The sequence below is a fragment of the Pteropus medius genome, unplaced genomic scaffold (assembly GCF_902729225.1).
Source record: "Pteropus medius unplaced genomic scaffold, Ma_sr-lr_union100, whole genome shotgun sequence".
Classification (NCBI taxonomy): domain Eukaryota; kingdom Metazoa; phylum Chordata; class Mammalia; order Chiroptera; family Pteropodidae; genus Pteropus; species Pteropus medius.
In genome coordinates, this window is record NW_024349799.1 from 5,201,592 (window position 1) to 5,224,005 (window position 22,414).

Sequence of the window (22,414 nt, forward strand, 5' to 3'; positions counted from 1 at the left end):
GGAGCCAGGCAAGGTAAGACTGGAAGAAAGTCCATTCTAAGAGAGAGCTCAGCTAGTGCAAAGGTCCTGAGGCTGAAACAAGCTTGGCTTGTTCAAAGAACCAAATGGCCAAGTGGCTGGAGCACAGTGAGGGCAGTTTGAAGAGCACACACTGTAATCAGAGGCTGCCTTACTATGAAGCCAGTGAAATAACATTTTGCAATATTTCAGCAAACAAGTGAGAAGTCGTAGATTCCTGATTTGGATATGAAGGGTGCCTTCTTCTGAAACCTTTCTATTTGCTTATTAAGAAACTGAAAAATATCTCAGATTAAAAATTAATAGATTGTGAAATGAAACTGGTAAAGATGAGTGATTAATTCAATAGTACTCTGACACTGAGAAATGAATTAAACAAAGCAGAAATTTCAGATTCTACAGAAAGTCCTAATGTGTTAAGAGGAAGTGACAAAACTTGAATAGAAGTAATAAATAAACTCCTAGATGGTTTTGTAATCCAGTTCATGAAGATGAGAAAAATCAAGAGAAACCATCAGAAAAAGATTTGCATTCTTGTTGATTTGGCATAAAATATCATTGTCAATGAAAGTAACATGCCACTCAGATTTGCCACTAAAACAAGGACTCCAACAACAAACCAGTTAAATGGTTATTGCCAAATCAAATAATACTTAAAATTAATTTTTAACAAGATAACATGAAATGCCCTGAAATCTTATAGCTCATCTGTGATAGAAACTTGATAAAAGTTTGGCCAAATTTGAAAACAGTCCTAAAATTTTACATAATAATAATTTGTGAAGCCAAAATAAACTGTTCCTTGTAAAAAAGATTATAAAAAAAACAAAATTTGACCAACCTTGATAGAGGAAAGATGAATTATCTTTCTATTCTCTCCTTGGAAAATTAAATTTAAAATATTAAAACTTGTTGTCATATAAGGGGACAAAGCATCTGTAGCCGAAAAATATAGGAAAAAGTATTAGTTGTGTTGAGCAGTTAATTCATAAAAATATCATACTCTGCTATTTTTCTGAACTTGGTGATATTTGTAATATTGTAAGCTTTTGTAAATTTGAAATCTACTGTGCTTTCTTCTCAGATTCTAAATGAATATTCATTTTTTGAAAGAAAGAACTTTTTGAACACATTAAGTAAAATGGATTAACAAAAACCTTTATGTCTATATTAAAATGATTAGATCTAGCATAAGTTATTTCTTTATTATCATGTAAAAGCAATTAAATATATATATTATTTTTCATTAATTTGTAATAATGAAGTATAGCTAAAATAATAAGTTTTTCTTAGGATCATGATTAAGTGCATATTATTTTTCAGGAATGTGTGTTAATACACATGTTGATCAGGTGTTTTCAATTTAATTTTTGTCAGCGCCGAGCTGATCCCACTGGCTATGCCAAGTGTTAGCGCCAAGCTGATCAACAAGGAAAGGTTCGATGATGAGATGCCCAGTTGGAAGAATGCACAAGAGGCAGACATGAGAATGAAATGGCAGGCACCAACTTTATTGTGTGGAGTGCAGTTCTATTGGGAAGTGCAGTCTACTGCGGGGCTGCAGTATTGCATGTACTTCTTCTGCTCCCCTTCTTGTGCTTCCCTTCTGCTCTTCAGGGGACGACATGGCTCTGCACATAGCAGAGTACAATAGTGGCCTTCAGCCACACATGTGTGATACAATAAGCTGAATTATGTTTACATATTTTAGGCGCAGGCTCCTTACTACACTAACATAACATTCTAAATCCAGGGTCCTATTCCTAGCCGCAGGCCTGGATCACAGCCAGACCTTGGACCAGCCAGACCTTCGACCCACCAGACCTTGGATTCAACTGGGCCTGGAGCCCACAATTTTTATTTGTGATTTTATATTTTTCTCTTAAAGAGTCTACTCCTCCTAACAAATAAATTATATATTTCAGGCCCTACAAAACTTAAACTTGCCTCTGGGTGTAAAATCAGATATGGCTTTGTTGGCAAAGGGAGAGATTTAGATTATTCTCTAGGTATGATGGGAAGCTTTTAAAGTGTTTTGATTAGACAAGTGGCAAGAACTGACTTACATTTTCAAAAAATTGCTCTGGCTTCTGGGTTATATGCAATAACATGGTATTGGTGGGACAGGGAGAAGAGGGGCTTTGTCCCTGTTTATGGTGACAAGGTGTGAGGAGTGGCCACATTTGTTCAACAGCCAAAGCCTATAGAGCCAGGACAGGGAGTGATTAGCCAGGCAGGAAGTGATTAGCCTATACTAGAAGAAGGTAAAATAGCCCTGGGTGGATTCAGAAATATGGAAGAAGAGATTGAATTTCCTATAGGATGGTAGTTTCAAATAAAGGAAACTGTGATCTGAGAAAGCGGGAGGACTTAGGGACGGGAGGTCGGGGGTATATGATTGGCAGGGAGAGAATAAAAAGACACAGGACTGAACAAAAGGTTGATAATAATAATAGTTAACACTTCCATAGTGCTCACCACAGTGTGCCAAGTACTGTTCTTTGCATGTATTAAGTCATTTATTTTAGAAAGGTGGACTGCAGTCAGATCATGGTATGCTCTAAGAGTCAGGCTAAAGAATGTGGGCATGTTTAATTGACAGTGGAGAGCCACTAAAGGTTTTCGAGCAGGTATTACTGGGAAATAAAAGAAAGGAGTCCAGATGACTTAGATAGGGGCTTGAAGACCCCCTGAAATTTTAAGTAAATATCCGTGTGAGTAGCCATGTTTCTTTTTCTGGAGAGAGAGATGATAACTTCCATTTGATCTCAAAGGTGTCTGACACTTTTTTAAAAAGGCTAAGAATCAGACTTAACAGTTTCAAACTTAGATGACCAGCAGCATAGTAGTAGCATTCAAGGAAAAAAAGGGGTCTCAGGGCAAGAAGTAAGGCGGTGGGGTTGGCTGGAAGAGAGTAGAAGTAATCACTTTTCTCTGAGATCTATCGCTTTTAGGATGCTGTAGGTGGGTTTTCCAGTGGACACTAAGGATGGAGGACGCCTATAACCCTCTTGAGACTGCAAGACTGCAGCCACAGGCAGCGGAGTGAGGAGTTTGAATGACACTATCAAGAAAAACAGAAAAGAGGGCCAAGGACAGATCTTTGAGCATATCTGATCTGTCTGCTGTGCCGTTTCCTAAGTGCTTTCTGACAGATTATTTTTCTCTACACAGGAAATTCACATTTTGAACTTTAGGTCCTAAAATACATTAAATCACACTTTGGCTTCTCAGGAGGGGCAGGAGGGGATGCACATAATGACTGCTTATGTGGTTCACTTCTCATCTGAAGAAATTATCTTTTCAAAATGATCAGGTGCTCCTGACCTTGTCTGAAAGCATGTGGGTATTTTGGGGCTAAGTTAGGAAGTGTGTAGGATAATTGTTAGCACTCACAGGAACCTAGTTCTAGCCTACTGTTGAAATCTCAGGAACCCACAGAATTTCTCTCCCTGAAGAAGTAGAAAAAGATACCTGTTATCCTTTCCCTGCTCATGCCAGGAAAACTAGTTAAAATACTTGGGTCAAAGGGGTAACCTTTCCCCATTTATATCCCCTGTTATGAGTTGAATTGTGTGTCCTCAAAATTGATGTTTGAATCCTAAGTCCTAGTACATCAGAATATGATCTTATTTGGAAATAGGATCCTTGCAGATGTAATTAGGTAAGATAAGGTCATTAGGGTGGGCCCTAATCCAATGTGATGGGTGGCTTTATTTTAAAAAAGATAATTTGACACAGAGACACACACAGGGAGAATGTCATATGAAGGTAAATGCAGAGATCGGGGTGATGCTCCTACAAGCCATGGGAACACCAAAGATTGCCAACAAACCACCAGAAGCTAGGGCAGAATCTGCCTCATGGCCCTCAGATAGAATCAGAGCTGCCAACAGCTTGGTCTCAGACTTCTAGTTTCCAGAACTGTGAGACAATAAATTTCTGTTTTTGAAGCCACCTAGTTTGTGGTACTTTGTTACAGTAGCCCCTGGAAACTAGTACACTCTCTTTCTCTAAAATTGTAGACCTGTTCCATTTGGCAAACCTAGTCCTGGTTTCCTGAACCAAGGTCTTAGAGAAGGTGGAGCTGCAGAGAGCTTTTCAATCAAAATGGCTCCTGCAGAGCTTGCATGGTATGCAGAGCTCATTGAAGGTCAGCAGGCAGAGTAGCGTGGGGACCTCTGACCTAGCCTTGGTCAGACATGTAAGGACATGCTGTTCTATGCACACTATGACTTAACAGAGGGGGTCCCCAATGTAGAACTGGGTGCTAATTGTCTTATGGGATCAAAATATTCAACCCCAACTCTGGAGCATGGCTTTTGCTTAACCTGGCTCTTAAAAGTCTTTGTTCTCACCCTCTCTCCCCATCATCAGGCTGTTACCACCTTGTCTTTAGTCACCTGATGAAGACAGCAGGTTTCCATGGTTACCTACAAGCAAGCAGCAAGTCGTCATGCCTAGGAGGCCCCAGGACAAAGCAAATAATGAGACAGGGCCTCTGGCACAATAAAAATAACCTGGATCCAATGATCAGAATGAAGTACTGGGGGCAACTGGGTCTCAGAAGCAAGTCAGAAGCCCATATTAGAGCTAGGAATAAAAGAAGCAGAGCAACAACCCTGTTTAAGACTACTGTCTGCCAGGTATCGAGCCCTTACTATGACTAGGTGCTACACCAAGCACTTCATGTGAATTACTTCCTTTGGTCCTTGCTTACTAAAGCCTTCTGTTTTATCAAAGAAGGAACTGAGCTTATGTGACATGCTGAAGATTACACAACTGCTAGGTACAGAGCAAGGATTTGAACCAAGAATGCTGATAGCTTCCATCTATCCCTCCAGATTGGTTTTCTGCTCTTCTGCACTCCAGAGGCTGACCTGCGTGGGCTACATCAACAGCCTCCCTTGTCCCCTAGCTCCAGTTGGTTCTGTTACTGTAGAGCCCCAAAGATAAGAGAGAAGAAAGGAGAGGTTGCTCTTGGCTGGCTGTGCCACAGAGTGGCTGCCTTTACAGAATCCTCTCCCCCTATTTCCTTCCCTTGTGTCTTTGAGTCTAGGGCTGCTATTCTTGGCTGCCACCCTATCTCTTGTGGTTGCCCAAGACCCACTGTTTTGTAGGAAACCACTTTACAATAAATCCTTCTTTATCTTCTTTCATCTGTTTTGTAGGAAACCACTTTATAATAAGTCCTTCTTTATCTTCTTGTAACTCTGACTGCTACACCAGATCTGTCTATTGTGGAAGGCTTTGCCTTTGACTCCCATGCTGTGCCTCCCATTCCCAGCCAGTGTGACAGTGTTTAGTTCCAGTGTTACGTCAGTGATCCTTAAACCCCTGCGATCTAGGATCAGGATTAGTCACTGAGACCTGGGGTTGCAAGAAAGAGCTGCTGAATCTGAGGTACGTCCCCAGTGGTTATAGGTATGGAGAGAGGGTCACAGCACAGCGTAGAGAATTAAGCAAGATCTGATAATCACCTATAAGAACTCTCAGGTCTCGCAGGTCTTTCCTGTCCTGGCAACTCCCCAGCGTTTAGCTCGTGCAATGAGTTTAGCCAAAGGTACATTTTGAGTAAACAGTCCCCACGAGACTGCCCTCACTTCAGATACCAGCCACAAATTTGTGGGTTCCAAGGACCACCCTCATTTCAGACTAGTTGGCTACATATTCAAAGGTTCCCACGACCACCCTCAAGTTCTATAATTTTCTTGAACTCAGGAAGTACTATACTTATCATTACAATTTTATTATAGCAAAAGAATACAAATTAAAATCAGAGAAGAGATGCAAGGGCAGGGTCCAGGAAGGGCTCCAAATGTGGAGTTGCCGGTTTTTTTCTCTCCATGGAGTCATGGAGTCCTGACCACGATGTGTGTGTGACCATATGCTCATGGGACTGCCAACGAGGAAAGCTTATCCAAGCCTTTGGTGTTCAGAGTTTTACTGGGGCTCGATCATATACTATCTGCATAGCTGATCTTCAGTCTCCATGGAGGTTGGAACTGATATGATGTGGCCCAAAGCCTCTGTCATAAGTCACACTGTTAGACTGTCTAATGACCAAAGATCCTAGGCAAACAAAATCACTCCTGTCAGGCAGGACATTCCAGGGACCTAGAGATCACCTCTCCATAGCTGAAGGCAAAAGCCAGACTTCTCTTGGGTCAGGTTAGTTCTTCATTACACATCTACTTCATTTCTTCCTCCTGCTTGGCTGTATTCCTGGTCCTCTCTCTCTTGACTAGTCCAGGGCTGTCACCATTCATGTGTCCACTGCAGTTTGGAAGGAGGTTAAGGAGATACTTGATACAATCTATGGTGAGCTCAGCAGATCTTACCCATTGCAAGATTCACCACACAGCAACCATCATCCCTGCCATTGTGCTGCAATGTCCATGTTTGTATCCCCTCGTTGGGAGGGGAATCCGTGTTACAGAAAAGTTTCCCTTTGTGGCACCGAGGGAAGAGTTCACAGTCTCCTAAATGCCCTTGCACAAAACAACTATTGCCACATGGGGTGGCCCCACTTGGTCGGTCATGGTGAATATGTTCCCCATTATACCTTTATTCTATCACCTACTACATTATATGTCTTTCTTCTCTAGTCTTAGGCCTCTTGAAGGCAGGGGATGTATCTTATTTAGCTTATACTTGCCGTGTCTACCATGTGCCAGTCTCTCGCAGGCATTCTGTAAGTGAACTTATCCAGTTCACCTACTCAGGAACACCACTGCATTTCTTTAGACAAGACTTAGTGGAGATGCCTCTAACTGCACGCCTGCTTGCTCTTCAATAATAGTGACTCATGTTTATTTGGAAGACTTACTCTGTATACAAATATTATCTCTTTTAACCTTTGCACCTGTGAGATTGGTACTCCTACTATTGCCATGAATAGATGAAGAAATTGAGGCAAAGAGAGCAACTTTCCCAAGGTGATCTACCCCGCAAGGTGGCCCAGCAGGGATGGAACTGGGTCTGTTGGATTCCAGAGTGCTAAGCCCTTAACCATTCACTATTCCATAATGATTGGAGGAGTCCAGTGAGATCAATGCAATTGATAGGCCATTTCCAGAAGAGGATTTAGCTTAAAATCAGATTTAGATTTAGGGATGAGGTGGTAAGGTAAAGCGATTTCGAATAATCTGCAAAGGACTGAAGTGGAAGCTAATGATTATGATTGAGAATGTACTAGAAGTAGAGAAAAATACATTGATTCTGTTTTTTTTGTGGGGTTTTTTTTTGTTGTTTTTTTTAAGCAGTAGAAAGCCACTGCAAGTGGGTGAAAGAGATCATTATTAAAGCTACAGGTAAAATATAAGCTGAAACGTTTCTGTGTTGTTTTATCTGACCTTAGAGTAAACTTTACTTTGCAGCTCTCTTATTTTTCTATATTTTTTATATTGCAGAGACAATCCATCTCTTTATTTAGGTTAATTTCTATTTTTATACATGTAATACACATACATAATAGTATGAAAAGGTAACATTGTCTAAAGATTTCTAATAAAAAATCAGTCCCCTGCCTGATCCCTACATACCTCCCAGTTCTACTCCCCAGGGGCAATCACTTCTAACTCTTTTAGCTGTTTCTTCTATTATTTATCACCATTTTCTAAATAAAATGCTTTATTTAATTTTTTGATTCATCGATTTTAAATATAATCTATAGACTTCTACCATGGTAGATGAGAGTTTCACTTTTCCATACTACTTTTCTCATTTCCCTTTCTCCCATGTTCCCTGCATGAGCATATCAACACTTTTTGTTATATCGAAAGTCAGCGTTTACCTTATTATGGCCAAACAAACAGTGTTGACAGAGAAACCAACCAGTGTTCTCAACCACACCTCCTTTCTTGTTCAATTTTCCTTTTTCTTTTGTTAAAAATTGCCATGTTTTTTCATTTGCGCATTTATGTGAACCCATCCAATTTTCCCCCAAGCATTTCAATACCCCTGTCATCTACATATCAACAATGTCTCCCAAATAGTCACATATGCCACTTACATAATTTTCCAAGAACTCTCCCAGAATCTCTCTTTGTGTTCCTGTCTGGGCAGAATGTTCTCTGGGAATTCCTAGCCTTTTATTTTTGTGTGTCATTAACATGTAAAAAAACAAAGCAAAGAACCACTAATGCTTATACACTATACCTTCTAAAATTTATCTTTCTTGCATAATAAATTCTTAGTTGAATTTTGAAAAGTAACCTACTAACCCACTATTTTAAAAACTAGAAAATAAAGGGAATGAACCAAACATTTATTGTGCCATTCTGCTCCTCCTATTCAAACTGTATCCTTAGGTAACCAAATGGTAGATAAACAAAAATTTCTCTTTATGGAACTCTTTCAGTTAACAAGAGAAAAAAAGAATCTTTGAAACAAAATATCACCATTTTGTAATTCTTAATAAATTAATGGATCTAGGCACTGAGCTTCAATGACTGCTGATGTCAAAAGAGAAAACCAGATAGTATGTGCCTCCTGATGAAAGAACTGAATACGGCCTATGAAATAGTGTTGCCCCTCAAAATCAAACTTGAATCTGATTAAACATTGACATCCAACTATCAATATATAGGAAATACAGATTTAAAAACAATAAAATTGTACTACAGGGGTGCAGTCAGCAAAATCCAGATTATGGGAAATTTTATAGGACAAACAACCCAGTTTATCCAACTAATAAATTGCAAGGAATAGACAAATGGAATGGAGGGAAAATTTTAAATTTAAAGAGATTTTAAAGATATAGTGACAAAATTACAACACGTGGTTCCTATTTTGATCTTGATTCTAACATATTAAATGAAATTATGACATTTATGAGACATTGGAAATTTAAATGCCAACTAAATATTTGATGATATTAAACAATTACTGTTAATAGTTTGGGTTGATCAGATTGTATTTAAAAAATTCTTATCTTTTTGAGATACATATGAAAATAATAACAGATAAATCAAAATAATATCTTAGATTTACTTCAGAACAACATGGAATTTGAAGATGGGGAAGGCAGGTGGAGGTATAGCTGAAATCAACTTGGTCACGAGTTGACAATTTTTGAAGCTGGATAATGGGCACACAGGAGTTTATTATACCATTCTGCATGTTTTTATATATGCCTGAAATTCTCTAGAATAAAAAGTCAAAAAATGTAACCTAGAGATAGTTATGGGCAAAACCAAATTAAAACCCTTATAAAGGGTAAGCTGACTATGCCGAATATTATCAACCTGGCTGGGGTGATTTTGAAGACATAGCTTCAAAATTTTTTGACACTTTTCCCACTAAGCGCTGGGCTCTATGTCTCTGCCTTTTGAATCTAGATGAACATGTGATTGCTCTGTTCCATAAAGTTTAGAAGAAGCGATGGTATATGAATTCTAATGCTGGGTCATAAAGGTGCTGCAGCTTCTTCCTGGTTCTCTTGGGATGCTGGTTCTGTGGGAAGTCAGCCACCTTATAAGAAGTCTAAGCCTGAGACCACCTTCTGGAGAGACCACCTGTAAACAATTCAGGAGACAGATCAAGCTGGGCTCTCGGCCAACTGCTAGCATCCTTTGCCAGCCATATGAGTAGGCCAGCCTAGAAGTCTGGCCCAGTCTTGCCTTCAGATGACCGCAGCCCCAGCCAACATCTAATTGCAGCCTTGTGAGAGAATCCAAGATAAAAGTACCCACCAGAGCTCTCCTCAATTTCCTGACTCATAAAATCACAAGCAAAAATAAAATGGTTGTTTTTTAGCGTCACTCAGTTTGGGGGTAATTTATTATGCAGCAATAGCAACTGAAGCAGTGATCGAGGATAAGAACCAAAATTAAGGATATATCAAATAATAAAATTGCTTTTCACTTTTTGAAAACATGAGGATTGTGTCTGAAAAGTCATTAATCTCTTCGGCTATTCATGTTTTCATTTATGGACTAAGGTATAGAAAGAGACTTAGGTCACCTTTAAGAAACCTTCTAGTTCTATCATTTTCTAATGAATAACAATAAATAGGCAAATGTTTACATTATTCATTCAGTTTTTCACTTATGTGCAAACTAACTTCTATTTCAACAGCATCATTTATTAATTCTTTCAATAAACATTTGACTCAAGCACTGTTGCTAGGTGCTGGGCACTGTTCTTATGTCATCAAAGGGAACTTTTTGGTTCAAATTTAGGTATGGCATAAGCAAAGCAAACTGTCCCACATCTCAATTGCCCCTTCCTTCAACTTCCCTCATGCTTTTGCAGATTTATTAGAGTTGGCGCTAAAACACTCTTTTCATCTTTTCTGAAGAAAAGGCCTTTTTATTCAGTAATTACCATATACAATACTGAACTCTGTTCATTTGGGTACATACATAAATATCAAGGAGACTGGCTGGGCAGGTAAATATCGGGGAAATTTGTATTAAATTCCAGGTTGTTCCGTGGCAAAACTGTTACAAAAATAAATAAAATTATCATTTTATGCAACACTGTTGGTACTTTTAGGGGACATTTCTAGCTTGACATTTGGAGTTTGAGCTTTGTTCTCAGTCTGGAAATGAGTTGAGCTAAACGAAATGAAAAATTGATGTCTTCTTTGCTTAGGTAAAATGATAAGAATATGAGCCTAAGAGAAATTAATCTGAATTTTAAAAAAATGGTCCAGGTAAATCTCAGCTGCAGTTCAAAAATTGTGTTTGCTTATTGTGGTTTAAAAAAAAACACCTACCAGTTTTATAATGTGTATCTTGTGTGTGCGCATGTGTGTGTGTGTGTGTGTGTGTTTTCTACAGTACTTAGGCCATTAATCAAAAAAAAAAAAAAAAGAGAAAAAAGCCCTCTTCTTGGGTTCTATAATTTGCTAGAATGGCTCACAGTACTCAAGGAAACACTTTGTTATGTTCACCGGTTTATTACAAAGAATATACTAAAAATATAAATGAAGATATGAATTTCACTTAGCATAATGCCTTCAAGATCTATCCATGTTGTCGCAAATTGCAGGATTTCATTCTTTTTTATTACATTTTATATCTAATGGAATATCATTAAGTCATAAAAATGACTTATGGAATATATATATATATATATATATATATATATATAGTTTCTGAATGTGTATGTGTGTATATATAAATAATTTCTTTATCCATTCATCCATCAATGAACACTTAGGTTGTTTCCGCATCTTGGCTATTATAAATAACACTGCAGTAAACACAGGGGTGCATATATATCTTTTCAAATTAGTGTTTTTCTTTTTTTCAGATAAACACCCAGAAGTAGAATTGCTGGATCATATGGTAGTTCTATTTTTAATTTTTTGAGGAACTTCCATATTTTTTTCCATAGTGGTTGTACCAATTTATATTCCCACCAACAGTGCACAAATGTTTTCTTTTTTCCAATCCTTGCCAACACTTGTTAATTCTTGTCTTTTTGATAATATCCATTCAAACAGATGTGAGGTGATATCTCTGTGGTTGTGATTTGCATTTCTCTGATAATCAATGATGTTGAGCATCTTTTCATGTACCTGTTGGCCATATGTATGTCTTCTTTTGAAAAATGTCTATTCAGCTCCTCTACTCATTTTTAAACTGAATTGTCTAGTGTTTTACTGTCACATGTGTTCTTTTTATATTTCAGATATTATCCTCTTATTAGATATGTGATTTGCAAATATTTTCTCCCATTCAGTAAGTCGTCTTTTAATTTTTTTGATGGTTTCCTTTGCTGTGCAGGTCTTTTGTCTGATGTAGTCCCATTTGTTTATTTTGGCTTTTGTTGCTTCTGTTTTTCATGCCAGATTCAAAAAATCGTCATCAAGAAGCTTACTGCCTATGTTTTCTTCTAAAGGTTTTAGTTATTTTATTTTTAACTTTGTGTACAACCTCCAAGATTTTAATTGTCATGATACTATTTTATTAAAAATAACAGTATCAGTGATAATAATAATTAACATTTTTGGAGTCCCAGGCATTGTGTTAAAAGCTTTCTACGCATTATCTCATTCAGTGCTCACAATAACCTCATGAGGTTAATATTATTATGGGCCCTATTTCACAAAAGAGGAAATTAAGGTTTTATATCGAGTCAGTGGAAAGTTCCCAACTCACACCGTAGTCCAAAATCTGTGCTTTTAACCTCTAAGGTATCTTTCCTCTATAATTAGGAAATTAAATTTGAGCGAGATCATTTATTTATTTATACTGTTGCCTTTTATTCCAGAAAGGATTTCAGGCATCTGGTTAAATAAGTTGTCCAAAATCATCCAGACAATAAGTGGCACAGCCAGGAATCAAATCTCTTTCTCTCACAAACTGTATAAACCAAGTGAGATAACACAGATGTAGACCCACATCATATATTTCCTCATAAACACGACAAAGGGAAATGGGGACATTTTCTTTGGCTGGTTTTCATTTTCCTTCTGGTTGATATGTTCTCAGCATTAGAGTTCCTTGCTCTACCTTTTGAGAAGGGATGAATAAGACAAGAGAGATTCAGGAACAATAGGACTGGGCGGTAAATACAAAGTCCGCCCATGATAAGCAGAAGAAAGGAAAAGCCTGAGACTATTCTAAGAAATGTGTTTGGTATATGGCAGGTAACCTGTAAACACTGCTTAGCAAATAAATGATCTTCAGAAAGAAGGTAAGAAAGAGCAAAAAGAGTTACGTAAAATGAGGAAACAAAGGAAAAGATGGGAACCCATGTATTAGGGGATGTGGAAGGAAGGCAGGGATGGGGGCGGGAACATTAACATCTGTTCAAGAGTTAGAATAAAAATAATTTTATTTGGTTGTACAAGTTCTCAGAGAAGAAAAGTATGAAATGTAAACACCACCAAAGCAGACATTTTTCAAATATCACATATCCTACAATATTTCAAATCAGGGACAATCCTTTCAAGTCTGAGCAATGAACAGTTCTGTCACTCTCTCACTCTTCTCTTCTTCTTGGGTCTGTAACATCGTCCTTTTTCAAACAAATACTTAAAACACGCCCCCCCCCTTTTTATTTACCTCTAAGACTGAATCCAAACAGGGTTGTGTAAAGGACTGTCTTTTCTTGGCAGTAACTTAAAAAATAAATAGAATGAAATATATATTCATTCTTTTTTGTGTGCCTAAAAAGTGGAGCATTCATTTGCTTTCGATTTGAATTATTATAAAAATATTGAAAAACTTATTCTTAATCCTTTTTTTTTTTTTTTTTTTTAAACGAAGGAGCCTGTCTCAGTTTAGTGTCTCTAACCAAACATGCTTTAGTCTCTGGGCAAGAACTAGCTGTAAAGAAAATACAGCTCTTTTAATAGCAGCTCGTTAGCCCTGGCTGTTCACTGAAAGCTAACTATAAAGGCAAGATGCATTTGAAACCCTTCTCATTAAGAACCATGATGTTTTACTTAGGTTGGACTTGGCCACTCTGGATAATGCGAAACAGAAGGCATGGACAGGAAGAGGAAATGGCTGCCCTGTAACTAGAGTTCTCTAAAGGTGATAGGTACATTTATTAATCTCCCGAGACCTATATTTAGTTAGCAACTTGAGCTGACTAGCACATGTGTTGAGTAATGTTTAAATCGCTGGAGTACAAATACATGAATTAAACATCACAGGAATTTATTTCCTTCCCCATCCCACCTTTCTAGACACTTCCTTTTTTCCCTTAACTATGCAAACAACATTCAAAAAAAGCAACAACTCAGGCTTGTTGCATAGAATCCTGTGGAATATTGATTAATAGAACTTCTCTTTATTCCACCAGAACTGGACAAAGAGTTCTCTGTTGTAAATTAATGTAGGGCAAAGAAATTTCCACATCCTGAGTTTAGTTCGGAATTATTCCTTCTTCCTCTAAAGTCAGCATAATATATACATTTATTTTAAATACTGTTTTATATTTATAAAAGTAAGCAACTTAAACTTTTTTAAGGATTAAAAAAACCTCCGAAATAATTGAAAGAGTTGCAAATTCTACAAAGTAAACAGCAAAACACATGATGTTCTAGACATATATAGAAACATGCACATAGTAGAAAATATATCATTATGATAACCAGTGGCTAAAAGCCTGACCTAAAGCAAATTTAATCCCTCATTGACGACTTTGTAAAAACTCAAGTCCAATGCAAACAACTGCCCCGACACAAATGCAGCAGAGGCACAAATTAGACTTAAATGCCCAATAAAATAATTTGAGACCTAGAAGATCTGTGCCCTATTTTTAAAAATGATGACTGATAAGTTCTCAGCTCTGAGAAACCCTGAAAAAAAAAATGACTCATTCCACAAAGGCATTTTTATAAGGGAAGTGGATTTAGAATTTAATGGTGACATTTAGTCATTATAAAGCAGATAATGTCATGAATAGTAATTTGATATTTATAACAGCATCATTGTCAATTAAATTTGTAAAGAGTAAAAGTGAATCAAAGGTCCTTGATGAGCAAAGAGTGATGAAGTGGAAGCTCTGTAATAGGGTAGTTAGCTGTTAGGAGAAAGAAGAAAAACAGGGCAAGATTGTAGTTGTTGTAGTTGTTCTTGTTTTTAATTGCACTGATCTTTAGATCTGCATCAAAACAGAATCAAAGGCCCTTAGTATTAGGTAAATGTATGTTAAGTTCAGCTTTCTTGGTGGCCAAATCTTCAGGTAGATTTAATTGTCTCCTTTATTTTTTCCTTTGGATTTCTCATCTAATGTAGTGGTTTCTTCTTTGTACTGCTTCCTTAAGATTTTGTTTTGTTATAATTTTTGGTTTGTGACCCATCCTTAAAAGGCAGTTGTTTACTACATTCTAGAAAAGCCACAAACAAGGAGTGTCTCTATTGTTTCTTGGTCACACATGCCAATCTATTCAAATTGCGAACCGACTTGTTTTTCTGTTGTTTGTAGTCTATAGCCTCAAATACTCTGTATTACCTTCTGAGGACAATGCAAGTTTTGTAAACGTCAAAAAACATATGTAAGTAATCAAACTCCATTGTATAATACATTGTGCCAAGAATGTATTTTTCACACGTGGTGTGTTAGTGAAGAAATAAAACCTTGACGATAAGTGTTTTCTATTAGGCTATTTAATAAAGAAACGGTATGTGCCCCAGGGCAAAAATTAATTGGTGCTTAGGCATAACCTATTGACTTTTAATTGAAACCTGCTTGTTTTACAAGCGTAAATCTATTTTACAAGTGTAAACCATATTTTGAGACTCAGGATTTATGACTGGAATAAGTTTAATGCTAAATTAGCTCTTATGAATGAGCTTTCTTAGAATAGTAGCAATAGCTCCAATATGTAAGATGCTTTATTGTGCCCAGAACAAAATTATTGAAATTTGGCAATAGCATAAAGCATTTGCCTTAATTAGTAATAAATACATGTTTTAGAATAAAGTATGTTCAATTGCTGTTTTCTAAGATCTCAGCATCCGAAAATACATTCACAGTATCACCTGCCCAGCAAACGAATATTTCATTTTTAGGATCGAAAAATGAAGCTCTAACCTTTAACTATTTAGGCTATGTCTTACAGAAATTGTAGTATATTGTTATAAGGCTTATTTTCTTTGTGAATATCTGCTTTGGGGTTTGTGGCTTCGTAGGACATAAATGGCAAATACATTTATCTAAAAATTAAACAAAAAATTTTCCTCACGACTTCTAGATCACCAACTGGAATTTTAGAAGATCAAAAGGAAAGTAAGCAATAAATGCTAATTATTTAAAGGATAAAATAACAGAATACCTGGCTCATTTACTTCTAATTAAGACCTGCATGAAACCAAAAAAGTGAAAATGTGTTTATGTAACCCATTTAAAATCTAACCAACTCAGAGAAAACATCAGCCCTCACTGGGTGTATCAATACACATATAAGAAAAGAAAAAGTAATCCAAAACTGAGATCCGATAGTAATTTCCTTCTTTTAAAATTTTTTTATTTTTTAGGCAAAGCAACCCTTGGTTGACCTCACAGATTGCAAGGACCTCGTCAGCTTAGGATCCCTTATTTTTTTATTTTATTTTTTACGCCAACAGCACCTGATCTTCTTAGGTGGTCTCCCATCCAAGTACTAACCAGGCCCAACCCTGCTTAGCTTCCAAGATCAGACCGGATCGGGCTTGTTCAGGGTGGAAAGGCTGTAGATTGGTAATTTCCTTTTTACAAAATAGTTTTCCCCTACCAAATTCAGCTAAGAAACCTTTGCATAAATACTCAAATGAACTAAGTTAATGTTCGTACGTGGCGGATTGCCTCTCGGTATTAGGGGAAAACAATGACGATCATATTTTACATAGATATTCATTTCTTCACTTACCTACAAAGAGTTAGTTATTCAGCAGCCAGTACGTGCCAAGCACTGTGCTTACTATGCAAGTGCCAAATGCCTAATAGAATAGGAGAAATTATCAAGTATTTTTGCAGTGAAATTATAAGTCTATCTGTAGATTGCCTTTCATTTTCAACCTATTGTTTCATTGAAATCCATATTCTTTCAGACATTTTCTTTCATATTGAAGGCTAAATATAATTTTTTAGAAAAAGGTTAATTATAGCTCTTCTATCATACAAACTCAGTTTGAAAATGTTCTCCTTCACATTACCCCAAGTGAGTTATCCCAGGTTTTCGAGTCTGAGTTCTGAAGCTGTCAGGCCTGTCAAAGCCCTGTTTCAGCCACTGTCTGTTGAAAGTGTTAGTAAGATATCTGTGAATGCTAAGAGCATATCGGTCAGTGTATTACTTTGATTAGAGGACTTTATCCAACCAAGAGGATGAATTTGACACTTATTCAAAATCGTTGATCATTTGGTGGCAATATACACTCTTCTTTCTGGGATATTTGCCTATGGAACTGTCGATGCTAACTTCTCTTTTTCGTCTCAAAATTTAGACTTCTTGTCATTTTTATTTTCATAGCTCTCCCCGCCCCACAATAGTCTGTTTGTTAGTATTCAGGTTAGACTTTCCAGATCTGTTTCTTTTCGTTAGTTTAGAATCGGGCCCTCATTTTAGCTACTTGATTTGAATTCTTATTCTGGTAAAATAGGATTCTCCGGTGTTAAACCAAGATGTCTCCAGGGTAACAGAGCAGAGAAGTGGCAGAGTATACTAAATAAGGCTCTGAGCCATTTCAAATATTATGTGGAAGGCAACCAGGACTCATCAAAGGCACTATAGAATCCCAAAGGTGAGCACTCTGTGAATGACCATGTATCGAAGAAATAGAAATTCATGTAGAACAGAGCCAACTATACTATTTTTTGTGTGTGTAACAAAAAAGGGGAATAAAAATGTATTTGTACTTGATTATATCTGCATAAAGAACACTAGCAGAGCAAACAACAACAATAACAAAACAATTAAAATTATTACCCATGAAGTAAAAGAGCTAGAGTGGGACCAGGAAAGGAGTAGAATCTATTTGTGTACACCATTTTATTTAGTTTTGACTTTTGAGTCGTGAAATATAAAATCACGTTAAAATAAAAAGTACTTGTAAGGTCAGAATTCCCAATCAGTAGATTGAGATCTACAAAGTTATCATTAGGTCTTTCTGCATAGATCCTCTCACCAATTGCTTCCAGCAGACCCATAAATCCTAAACCTACTCTCCTTTCCTGCTCAAGCACTAAATTTTCTACGAGTTCTACCTGTTTTTGATGCAAGTGTCAGAAAACCCAACCCAAACTGACCTATGTGAAAAAAAAAAAAAATTATTGATTGAGGTGAGCCAAAAAGTCCAGGCATAGAGCTGCAGTCACATCTCAGGTTTGGGGGAGATGACCAAAAGTAGCTTTTTAAAAGAAATTTGAGACTCCTGAATTAAAAAGAGTTTTTCAGCCAGAAATAGGCTATTCAGAGAACATTTTACTTTTCAAAGCAGATAGGAAACATTGCTATTTGAATCAAGAAAGAGCAGGAGTTAAATAAAATTGCTTATTTCCCAAAGATTGAAACTTGTGAAATGGTTAATAATGAGCAGTTTGATAGAACTGTCTTTCTTGAATTAGACAATAAACTATTTTTGTGTTATTCTTTTGTTATAAGAGCTGGGTAATTATTTGGGCCTTTAAAATCCTTTTTTAACATGTATTATTTCTGAATCGTGACCATAGCCAGTTTTAAAATAAATAAATACTCCACAAGAAAAGACTGAAAGGACGCATTCTTTCCAGGGGAGGTTCTACTCTGTTATTCCATGGCTGGTCTCAGTTAGTTTTCCGCCGCCACCACGGATTAGTGAAAATGGCAATGGGCATAAAGAACATGCTCATAGATCCGTGGAAGATTTCCATTTCCTCTTCATTTCTGGCACCACTGGAACACTTTAGTCCAGCACACATAATCAGTTCGAGAGCATGAATAAAACTCTACTATATATAGTATGAGTGAATTCCAGGATGCAAACTATATATAGTTAAGCTAAATAAGTTCTGTCTCATGTTATTCAACTTGGCAATGTTTAAAACATTACACAGTTTTTTCCAGTCACTCCTTGTTGAACGCTGGTCCTTACTGGTGCCTCCTTGGTGCACCCTTACTTTCAGCTGTTTTCATAAGTCTTTTTTTGGGCTTTTGTCAAGTGGGAGCTGTTTCTGTCTGACTTCCATGTACAGAGATGGTATGCTAGCATTTCTAGACAGGAAGAGCTCAGGGCAGCAATCTGGTTGAGGAACTGCCTGGAATCTTTTTGGGGGTTACTTGGAGGTGTCAATGGAGACTACAGAGGAGGGAGGGCTAAAGGACTCATCCTAGGCCATCTTTTGGTGCTGCCAGTATCCATACACACCTTTTTGTTTTCTTTTAGAAACTGCTTATTTTGGCAGGCACTTGCCCAGCCAGTTAAGCCAAGCTCATCCAACAGAAAGCCTCTAATTTTTCTCTGAACTGCCCATTTCTATCAGCAGGCTATTTAAGAGATCCTACAAACATTTATTTGGACATTTGGGGATGCGAACATGAACAAGGTCCTTGTCCCTATGTTTTTCATGGTCTAAAGTAGAGTGGGGGCAAAGGGATATGCAAAAACAAAAATCAAATGTATGCAATGACTGGCACTTTAATGGTGCTTTGTAAAATTAACAGTGTGGAAGCAAGGGAAAGTTCCATTTACCTCAGATCTGCTCTCTATTTGCATCTCCACTCTCTTGTCTAGATCTACTCATACTTGATTTTTCCCACATTCAACTCATTTAACAAATATTAATTGAATATTCTGTGATAAGTGCTGGGGCTACAGCTGTGTTGGATTTTTATTCTAGTTTGGGAATCAGATACTAAGCAAGTAAATAAGATATTATATAGTAATAAAACAGGCTAAGGGATAGATAGTGCCTGGGGGTGGGGGAAGGTAAGAGGGAAAGGTTACAACACAACAGAGATCAGGAAGACTTGTGTAGGAGGTATCTGAGGCTGAGATCTGACTGGTAAGAAGCACCAGCCATGGGGAGGTTGGGGACGTGTGGGGGTGGGGAGGGTGCGTGGGAGGAGCGTTATTGGCAGGTAAAACTGGACGTGTGAAGACTGTAAAATGGGAAAAAGTTTGGAATGTTTCAGGAATGAAAAGAAGGCCAGCGTGACCAGAGTTTAGCACAAAGGGAAAGAATGACAGGAGCTGAGGTCAGAGAGATCAGCAGGTACCAGATCATGAGGGCTGGGAGATAGTGGTATGATGGTTGAATTTGATTTTCAGTGCAATTTGGAAGGGGAATATACTTTTCTAATTATTAGATATGCATGTTTCTTATCTAGGGTACTCTCTTCAGCATGGAAAGGAAACAGAATTAGTGACTAAGATATTGGTTGCTTGGTGAGCACAGAATCAGAGCAAAGAAAAATGAAAAGGTCTTGAGGGATATTTTACATAGGCTACTGAAGGGTCCACACCAGGATTTTCCCTTCAGAATGTCTGAATATTTGTGAGCACCATATATACTACACGCCCTTAAACAAATTTTCATTCTCCAGGTCTCCCTGCTTTTTAGGGTTGACAGAATTTGTGATCCCTGGTCTCTACTCTTTATCACACCACACCTTTCTTCACTTCTACAACTTTTAATACATTAGGGATCCTCAATTTATAGGTGATATTTAATCACCTCAAGAATCCAATCCAAAGCCTATTATTACAATGGGTCCTCATGGAAAGTACATAGTTATATAACATCCTATCTGTGGTTCATGAATAATCAATCATCAGTGTCACCCCCAGAGAGTGAGATTTCCTGACTTGGTCTTTTGGTTTGGGGTGAGTCTTCCTTTCAAGCTTGCCACCCTGTAATCACTGACCACAATATGAATATGATTTTGATGTAAAATAGAATCTTTACCCAAAGGATCTGTTTACCTAGCAACTTCAGAACTCATATAAAATAAAAAGAAGATTCTCCTTTTGGGACCTCATCAGTTCATTCATTCAAGTACATGGAGCCCCAGACAGTACAATGGGCACAACGAATAAAACAGATGCATGCCATACTTCTAGACCCCAAGTCTGATAAAGCTTTCATGTGTATCTTTGGTTTTAAAATCAACAAATTGTCCACTTACAAACTGTAAATCGTATACTTATAACTGCCCTGGATTAACAGGATATGTTCTCCATGCAGCTTGCAAATATGTCTTTAATTATCTTCCAAAGACTAACAGTCGCCACAGCTTCTGCTTTCTCCTCTCTCCTCCCTCTTTCTCTTTCCTACCTCCAGAGCTCTTGCTGCTGTCGCCATGACAACTGGGATGAAAAGCCTTGGAACCTAATCTCTTACTATGGGTATGTCTCCCCATAAGAATATTATTATACGTCAGCCAAACTGGACTCCGAGAGCTTTTCTTTAAATATACCATTAAGTCATATGGAAACTGGAACTCTAGAGGCAAGATTACAATGGTATTTAGTCAGGGACCTAGGAATTCTCAAATCTTGCTTTCAACTAGCCATCTCTTTCTTTGAGGTCTTCAAAGAAAATGTGTGTACTAATGACAAAGTGAGATATAAAATGCTTTTTACTAACTGGGGCTTCACATCTAAAACCTATGTAGAGTCCTAATGAGTTCACGCAGGCCTGGTGGGGCTCCCTTTCAACCTAAGCCAGGCTGGCCTGAGAAACCTGCTTGACCACTCTGAGACTGGAAGAAAGATCCCTGGCTCAAATCTGACCCCTGTACCCCAAGCTCTGATAGCCATCTGCCTGCTTGACATTTTCCCTTGGATGACTCATAGACATCTTCATCTTATCAATCGTTCATCTCTATTCTTCCCCTAGTCTTCCTCCTCTCCCATAAATAGCTCTACCATCTAGCCAGTGGCCCAAGATAGAAATCTGGGAGTCATACTTGATTCTTGCCTTTTCCATGCCTCCCCCATACTTAATCCTTAGTGAGTCCTATCAGCTCTACCACCAACGAAAAACTTGAAGAGTTCTGCTTCTCTTCATCTCCACTCTCACCGCTTTAGAACAAAATGTAGTCATTTTCTGCTTGGATTATTTCAATAGCTTTCTGACTCTTCTCCCTGATTCCACTTGTTTTCTCCAGAAGCCCTTTTCCGTAGAGCAGCTAGAGTGATCTTTGAAAAAGATAGATCAAATCATATCACTTTGTTCTTTAAAACTCTTCATGGCTTCTCATTTTACTTGGAATAAAATCCATACTCTTTAACCCTGGTCTATAGGGCTATGCCTTGAGTTCTTTGAATATCCTTTCCAGCCTCATCTCGTACCATTCTCCACATGGCCCCTACTCCAGTCACACTTTTCTTCCTTCAACTCCCCTCCCCGTGCAGCTTGCAAATATCTGCCTTTAATTTCCTCTCAAGTCAAACAGCTGCCATAGGTCCTGGTTTTCCCACCAAGCACTTTTCCCAACTCTAAGCCTTTTTCACTTTCAGCTCCTTCTGCCTGGAACACATTTCCCCTGCCCTTTGCCAGCTTTTTGCAAAACGGCTGTTTCTTTCTCAACATTGAGGTCTCGGTTAAATGTCACCTTCTCAGCGAGACCTTCTCTGATCACCCTATCCAAAATTGTCCTCCTCCACCAATGACTCTCTATCAGTACACCCTGTTTATTTCCTATATAATATTTCCCAGAACATATAACAATTTTGTTTATTCATTGGTGTATTTACTAAGTTTGTCTTCCCAGCTAGAAAAGTAAATTCCTTGAAAGTAGGGACTTAGATCTGTTTTTTTTCACAATGAGTGACACATAGGAGAAGCATAATTAATAGTCGTTAGATACATGAATGATCCTGTCTGAAGTTCTGCCAGCGACTTCTGCATGCTGGAAAGGAATAAGAAATTGTTTTCCTCTCCTTCACTCAGTCAGAGTCTTGATGGCTGGAATTCCACTCATTGGTACAAATGAAGAAATTTTAATGAAGGGATTATTAACTGAGGT

The 22,414-nt window shown here is 37.7% G+C and overlaps 1 pseudogene; it reads right to left on the reverse strand.

The window, feature by feature from the left end:
• Positions 1–16,046: 16,046 nt before the first annotated feature.
• On the reverse strand, positions 16,047–16,165 carry LOC120621239 (uncharacterized; annotated as a pseudogene).
• Between the last annotated feature and the right edge of the window lie 6,249 nt (positions 16,166–22,414).